The sequence below is a fragment of the Vespa velutina genome, chromosome 3, assembly GCF_912470025.1.
Source record: "Vespa velutina chromosome 3, iVesVel2.1, whole genome shotgun sequence".
NCBI classification, from domain to species: domain Eukaryota; kingdom Metazoa; phylum Arthropoda; class Insecta; order Hymenoptera; family Vespidae; genus Vespa; species Vespa velutina.
The window spans coordinates 4,054,947-4,063,769 of record NC_062190.1 but is presented as its reverse complement, the minus strand read 5'-3'; the positions used below and the strand labels follow the sequence as shown (position 1 = coordinate 4,063,769).

The following is an 8,823-nucleotide window of genomic DNA, read 5'->3' as shown; positions in this document are numbered from 1 at the left end:
GGACGAAAGAGTGAGAGAGATGGAAAGAGATATATAGGATCGAAATAGAGGATAAAGCGCGTGCGTTCGGCCATCCGTACGCTTGAAAGAGAGAGAGAGAGAGACAGAGAGAGAGAGAGAGAGAGAGAGAGAGAGAAAGAGAAAGAGAAAGAGACAGAACAAAAATAGTAACAAAAAAACGAGCCATTATAACGAAGTGAAAAATTTCAATGGGTGTGAAAGAGAGAGAGAATGAAAGAATGAGAGAGAGAGAGAGAGAGAGAGAGAGAGAGAGAGAGAGAAAGAACGCATGCCTGCGTACGTGTTGGTATTCGGTTTGGACGGCCGTGGAAAAACTGGAAAATATGCCGACGGTAAGGCACCATCGTGCGGCACGTTTTTCGTGCGACGAAAATGTGTCAAATTCGCGCGTGCTCCATCCACTACATTCATTCGGCATCCGGCAGGACGATCTCTCTGCCGCTGCTGCTGCTGCTGCCGCTGTTGTTACTGGCAGCAGTAGCACAGCCACTAACACTATCGAGAACTCAACGATGATGGCGATGCTCCAAACCAGCTTGGGAAAAAATGCAGCCGTATTTCGTTTTCCCTCGAAACAGTCCGTTCAGAGTCCACGGATCGTCACCCATACCGTTTCGTTTCTCTTTTCCCCTCTTGATAGTACTGAACTCGCTCACGAATTTTATCAACGCTCTTCTATCTTTCTCTTTCTTTCTCTCTCTCTCTCTCTCTCTCTCTCTCTCTCTTTTCGATGTTCGCTAATTTTTGCGAGCTGCAGCTGTTCATTTCGAAGTCGACGACCTTCTTTCGTTACCACGGCTGCAATAGCAGCAGCAGCTGTTGCATCCGAGTCGTATTAATGTCGAGATATTCCTATGGCGTTCCTGATGATCATTACTCCGTCATTAACGCCTTTCAATTAATCTGTTCTATGTATATTTCAAAAATTACGTTCGACGAAGTTCCAACTTTTTTGTCTTCTATTTTAACGATTCGAACTTTTCCGAAGAGATTTAGAGAATGGAGAGAGAGAGAGAGAGACAGAGAGAGAGAGAGAGAGAGAGAGAGAGAGAGGAAAATAAAGCATAAAAGATAATTATACCAAGATTAACGAGGATTTCAATGTTTCAGTTTACTTTAAACATATCATCATGTGTATGTTTGTTTTCGTTGAAAGACGAGTTAATGATTCTCTACTTAATATTCAATATTTGCGAATGGCAGTTTCTGGCAGAGAATCGAATATTTGCTCTTGGGATATTTGTAAGAGAGAAAAAAAAGACATCGATTTATAGAAGAGTGAAAGAGTAAAGCTCGTTCAGGGACTTTATTCGTTCGGGAATCGAAAAGGAGAAACAGTGGTCCATTCGTTTCTATCTACATCGAAGACAAAAACTCACGATACCGCATCGGCTGGGCTACGTATTTACATTTTTTCCATGGCTAGTGGAAAATGAAGGAGTAGGTGGGATAGCAAATAGCGGACGTTACATTTAGAGGAAAAGTCGAGAAATTCGAATTTGGTGTGCTTACCTGCACATGTAACGCGTGTATATATGTGTGCTCTTTATCTACTATCTCTGTACATGTATATATACACATGTGTGTTCGTACCTTTTTACCTCTCTTGTTTCTCTCTCTCTCTCTCTCTCTCTCTTTATCTCTCTCTCTCTCTCTCTCCCACTCTCGCTTGTCTCTTTCTCACTTTCTTCGTATCACATATATTCTTTCTTTCTCTGTATACACATTGCACCCATACACGAATGTGTACCTATCGGTATACTTTGAAAATTTCTCCTCTCGCGATCGAAGAGATTTTACGTATTCGTCAGGTACATAGATATATACATACATACATATATATATGGTATATACATTCGTCGGTTCTCCTCGTAAGCTTCCGCTTCGGTCGGTCCATTCGAATAGAAAATCATGTTGAAGGTTGGAAAATTCGACGACACGCTTGAAACAGAGGGAAGAGTTCACTCGTGGGAACACAGCGCGTGAATGGCCGCAATTGCTTGCGAGATTCTTTTCTACGTTTTCTCTCTTTGGAGAAACGCGAGAAATTTTCAAAGGGCGTATCTCGTTGCAACTCTTGAACTATGTATCCTGACGCGAGCAACCCCAGCTTACTCGCATTATCCTCCTTGTTGTCTCCTCCTCTTTCTTTTCCCCTCTCCTCATTCTCATTCTTATCCTCTTTCTCATTTTCTTTGACGATTCTTGCTGAGAATCTTTTTTAAATTCGATATAAATTATCGTCGTTGAAGTATAAAGGTTTCATCTATACTACGTACCTCGTTTTTAATTCTATTAAAAATATCTTTTCATACTTTGCAGAAATTTTTACTTTTTACTTTGTTTTCTTTTTTTTCTTTTTTTTTTTTTTTTTTAATTTTAGTACGAAATTCAGATTATAAATTTACGATAGATCGATCGACGACAATATTTCCGAATGGAGACAATAAATGAAACGAATTTCTTTTTGATATATAAATAGTCTAAAACTTTAAAAATACCAAATATTTTTTTAGATTTTTCATTTCTTTGAAAGAGTAAATAATGTGCAGTTAAAGGAAAATTTTTAAATACTAAAAATTTCCGTAGTTATTTATATTTTTAAGTGACACTTCGAAAAATTGTTGCATATCTATTTTCTTAAATTGAAGCACACGTCTCTTCACTAGGAATAGATAATAAATGCAGTATTAAATGCATTTTCTTCTAAATATCATTCACAAATTAGTGAAACTAATATCTCAAGAACTAATTGTAAAATATAGATTAATCTTTTTTTTAAATTAAGGAATATACGTTCTTAGAGAGAATGAACCTGTAATGTCTTAATAATACATTAATAATAAATCTCTAAGATAGTAATGTTCTCTTAACGTCTATTGCTTTATTATCTTCAGTATTAATTATTAATTATAGTTAAATGTTAATTGAATGTACTCGTTTAATTTTCTTTTTTCTTTTCATCTGAAAAATAGATATTGTCGTATGCAGTTATCATGCTGTCTCGCGCATAATAATAAAGAAAATCATCCCGTTAACGTAAGCGAATCGAGCCGACATCTATTTCTTCCTTAACTCGGCCTTAATTACCTCTCGAAGTCCGTGCCGGCATCGTCGTTTTCCTTCGATCATTACAGAATTCCAATCGAATTCTTCGAGAGTTTCTAACGTCGCCCGCTCGTTTTCACCGTCGTGATTTTCCGAGCCGATCAAACTTCTTCCTTGAATTCGCGATAAAGCGCGAGACGAAATACAACTTTTGGCTAATGTTCGTGAACGAGCTTGACTAGAATATGCGACATTAACATTACGTTTTCGTTCCAGCCATCGAAGATAAAATGTAATACAGAATAAACTTTAAAATGTTCTAGTAGTTCGATTATACGAGTATGAGAAAATTCCGAACATCGTTAATTATTACTTTTATTCAGATACGATAAAGAAATAATTTATGACGCTTTAAAAAATTTACATTTATATACCTGTATGATAGACAAGCGAACAGACTCGGAAAACGTCAAGTAAAACATAGTGATTGTCTTCTCTGAGAAAATTTCATCGTCATTCTACCTACCGAATCTGTCCAACGGCAAAGCTCGTGTGACGGAGTTGGCTTCGAAGTTTCATGGCGCACGTCAAATACATTCACGTTGAATTTTTCCTGCACGAATATAAAAGAGAGATAAAGAGAGAGAGAGAGAGAGAGAGAGAGAGAGAACGAAAGAGAGAGAGAGAGATGTGACGTGTGGATGGTAGACGATGCGTATCGGGAAAAGGGAAATTTATATGGGGGTTTCTCGGGAAAACAACGTTACGATCTAAATTGGAACAAATAGCTGAACATGCTACGTAAAGATATGTGTATAGATGAACCCCAACAGTAACATTGTTATTGTGGCTGTGTGTATGTTACTACTTGGTTGGAAACTCGTTCGTCGTTATTGTATGCGGCGGTTGGCGTTACGTCGTAAACAGTTCGCAAATAATCAAGGGAAATGGAAATTATTGTTGGTCGGGGCTGCAACGTCCGAGCAGCAGCTGCGTCTTTCGTGTTCTTTTGCTTCTCCTTTTCACCAAGTAGAAAGCACACCGCAAAAGAAACTTTTCGTATAACGTCGAGCCGCGTGAGTTTCTGCTGCTTGCTAAAATTATATACTTGTTTCGTTGAATTGATAACGAAAACTTTTACACTAGTACCATAAGGAAAAAGAGAACCAAGAGAGAAAACTGGACGAATGTCCTACGCGCGGTGATCTTGTGAAAAAAAAAAAACTTTTTCTCGTTAAACGCTTCTAACCTTGAAGAATTTTTCTTTCCGTGTTTTTTCCTCACTAGAGAGGGAGAAATAGAGAAAGAGAAAAAAAGGGAGAGAGAGAGAGAGAGAGAGAGAGAAAAAAGGAGAGAGAGGAAGAGAGAGAGAAGAAGAAGAAGAAGAGAGTAAGACAATTTAAAAGGACGCTTCTTCACGGGACGGTACTCGACGCGATCGATCATCATCTCGACTCGAAGCGATTCCCTAAGGTCTCGATTCACCTGCCGAGTAGTCGATATTATTAAAAGACGTTTTCCTTTCTCGTCCTCGTTTTTGTCGTCGCAGGAAAAAAGTAGGTACATTTTATAAGATAGAGCGAGATCGATGAGTTATTGAGTATAGAAAGAGAGAAAAGGAGAGAAAGGGAGAGAAAGAGATAGAAAGACAGAGAGAGAGAGAGAGAGAGAGAGAGAGAGAGAGAGAGAGAGAGAGGGGGTTCTTAGAAAGCTTTCAATACTTTTCGATCGATCGAGATAAACTCGTCGAGTTCTCCGCTCCTCGTCCATTTTATTTTTCTGTATCTCTTTTTTTTCTTCTTTTTTCTTTCTTTTTTTTTTTTATCTTCTTCATACGTATTGACAAATTTTATTCGTTCAAACATGTTGATATATTGTTCGCGACATATTACTTTTAATGAAATCGATTATTTCGAATTATTTATATAATACATTCAGAGTTTAGATTCTTTATTTGCCAGGGATATGATTAGAACGTAGGAAAAAATATAGCAACGAGACGAGGTTTGAAAGACGGGCCGGTCCGATCATATGACGCCGAGCTTATGTATTAGTTATCATATTCTCAGACATTCACCCTTCCAAACACTTCACTCCGCTCTGGTACAATTCTCGGCGGGTGGGCGGTCGCTCAGTACGGTACAGGGCTCCTAGGCAAACATTTACGCTTCCAACTTACATAGTCTCCTTTCTCTTTCTCTTCTTCTTCTCTCTTTCTCTCTCTTCTCTCAATCTTACACACACACACACACACACACATTATTGTTTGTATTAATCGCAATTTCGAGTAATGGCAAATGTAAAAACTCATTGGCGATTGAATATACGAGTAAAAAAATAAAAAAAATTGCTTATCTTTGAATGGTCTGAAAGATTGGATTTTTTTTTTTTTTAATTCGTTCAGAATAAAACATAATTAAGAATAGGATGTATTATCGTTGAATGAACAAAAAAAGAAGAATCTGTAACATTTTAATGAACGTTTATTACTTTATTTGCTCTTATTTCAGAAATTATTTACGAAAGTGGGTTACGTAATACAACGTATTTTACAGGCGTCTATGTTCTTCCATTTCTAGAATCTCGTAGTTGGTAACAGAGATTGAAAGTAGAATATAAGTTAGAAATGTAGGGCCGGAAATTCAAGGAATATCTCATTAAAATATATGTACGGTTTCTAAGTTTATAAGGCCTTTTGGTCGGTTCTGTTTCTCTCTTCTCTTGTACGTACGATGAAACTGTTCCTCCATCGACATTCTTCCTTCCTTCTTTCCTTCCTTCCTTCCTTCCTTTCCTCCATTCTTCCTTCCTTCCTTCTCTCCGTCCTTCCTTTCTTCTTTCTTCCTTACTGTCTATCTTTTCTCTTTCTTCGCGTTCTCTGAGCGCGATAAATAATCGCGCTAAACTCGTCGCGAAACTTAACCGTTCGTTCTAACGCAAAGAAGCGATTTACAACTTTCCTTCGTAAAAACGTTATTGTTGACGCTTCTAAGAATTTATTCTTAATTTCTTAGAGAACTAGGACGTAAGTTTTCTTACCGTGAAATAGGATGTGCCGACTTTGTTGAAATTATCGGTTGCAGTCAGCAGCCAAAAAGCGTGAATGACAAATCGTTGGTCATTACGTCATTGTTACGATGACCCAATTCGAAAATTCTATCAAATGATCGATGTCAGTGTTATTGAGTTCTTTTTTTCATATCAAAGAAATCATCGTCGTTGATAACTATTTTAATTTTATTTTTACTTGCTATCATTTAATAAAAAAATTTATATTATATTTCATCATGAAATCAATTGCTAATCCATATCGAAATAATAATAATCGCTAACCATAAGTAATATGATGGAATATAAGAAAATATCATCATTTTATGTTTCATAACCACTTCGATCTTGAAATTCGTTCAATAACATTCAATATACAATAGCAATGGATCAACCGAAGATGAGAAAAATTCTCGCGTTGAAGTATTAAAAGGAAATTAAAGTGGTCGCCGATGGTCTTTCTATCTCTTTTTTCTCTCCACCCTCTCCCTCTCTCTCTCTTATTTTTATTTGTACTTCTCGTAACAAAAATAGAAACGTTTTTTTCAATAAATTGCCAACATGGACGAGTAGAAATTAGTTTAGTCGAGTGTAATGTCATGCGCATTTTCCCTCTCTTTCTCTTTTCGTCGTCTATCGAACGAAAGCAGTATCGGTTTTGCTAATTGTGCTTTTCGTTTATCCTTTCTTTACTTGCATGGATTTCAATGAAATTTCATATTTCAGATTCCGTAGTTCGAAATATGCGCGATATCAATATTGACATTCGTGCCTTAGAATTGTCCGTGCGTAATGTTCATCAATAATATATATATATATATAATATATTTAATATATATAATATATATAATATATATAATATATATAATATATATGTATATATATATATATGTATATATGTATATATATTGTATGTATGTATGTACACACACACACACACACACACACACACACACACACACATACAAATAGAACATGAGTTAGTTTTCTCTCATATAATACGTTTTACTTTATTTCCAAGTGTCGTCGAAATAGAGATTAATATTGTTACCATCTTTATATCTTTTCATTGAGTGACAGGAAAATGAAGAGATGTCATTATTTGTCAAGCTGCTTTTACTTTTCTATATTGTACAATTGTAATAGGAACATAAAAAGAACGAACGTTTGAAAAATAACCGATGTATCAAACTTAATCCATTAAAGGCGCCGTTATTGTAGACATTTCGATAATATCATTTCATTCAAATTCGTTTAAATATTTTACGCTTCTCTCGTTTAATTTATTTGGAAATGTTTTATAGCTTGATTTATGTCTATCTCAATGAGAAGTGTTTCGTTATCGAATAATCTCAATAGTAAACAATTTGTTTGAATATTTTCGATTTTACATTTGTCCAACTATGTATGATACAATACATAAGTATGTATATATATATATATATATATATATATATATATATATATACATATAATTATATGTATGTAATGGATTATAGCTACGCATTAATTTAATCGGTCCCAATAAACGTGGGATCGACGCTCGTTAGAATAGCATTCGCATATGAGTTATTAGTTCTTATTGTTGGTCAATGCTAAATTATCGACAAATATGCATAGACAGGGTAGAGCGAAGGGTCGCAAATGTTTGTAATGCGGTGTGTCTCGTGTTCACCGCTTCCACTTTGCTACGTAGGCGTAGTAGAGTACACAATAGTTAAACGCTCACACATTTTAACCTATTCGTAGATATGTGTGTGCATGTGTTTGTATACAACACATGTAAAAGTAACATAAAAAGATATGAAACATCGATGGTTCTATTAGCAATTAATCAAAGATATGTTGTAATTTTTGAGATTTTATCTTGGACGTATTTTAATAACAAAAGTATCATCACGATTAAGTCGTTAAAAGAAAAAATAAAATTAAATTAAATAAATAAATAAAAATAAAAAAAAATAAAAGTGCATCGATAATCATGCAAAAGTGAGCAGCAGCCCATCGTCAACGCTGTCCGGTTAATTATCGTAACGTCGAGATTAAATAGCGTGGAGGTAACGAGTTAATCCCATCAATGATGTATTTAATATCGTTCCGGTCGAATAAGCGTGCATACATAAATCATGCCAACCGGCCACCGCTTCGATGTAGATATATCGAAGGATAAAAATATAACGGGCTTAACAAGTTTCGCCACTATGAATAATTATAGCTTACAACGACGTGATTTTCGTGCGTTTGCAGTGTTATGGACGTGGTCGTTTCGCCGACAGTGCGTTTATTAGACCTCTCCGTAGTAAAGCTATCAGAATATACAAAACTAATTAGAAATCGTACGAGCAAGTTATTATACCTCTCATAGTTCCGTCATTTTCATCTAATTCGACTAAACTAAATTTATTTCATACGATAAAGACGGAGATATCTTGAAAGAAAAGAAAAAATCTGAAGTAAGAATTGAAAATAATAAAGAAAAGAGTATAGGGAAATTAATAAGAAGAAACGAAGGAAGGTTGTCTCGTTTAGTTAGCTCGTACACTTAGTCGAGACTAGTCTCCCTCTTTGAAGATTGTAGGTCAGCAGAGCGTAGAAAGATGACGGTATACTTGCAATTGGAGGAATCGTTTACTTATTTACGCGTCGTCGTCTTGTAATTAGCTTCCTTCTCGTATAATATTCGAAAATAAGAGAAGGCACTTAGTA

At 35.8% G+C, this 8,823-nt stretch overlaps 1 protein-coding gene across 7 annotated transcripts in view; it reads left to right on the top strand.

The window, feature by feature from the left end:
• The window catches only part of LOC124947620 (teneurin-a), a 487,449-nt gene that overhangs the window by 59,902 nt on the left and 418,724 nt on the right, over positions 1 to 8,823 (top strand). The window lies entirely within an intron of this gene.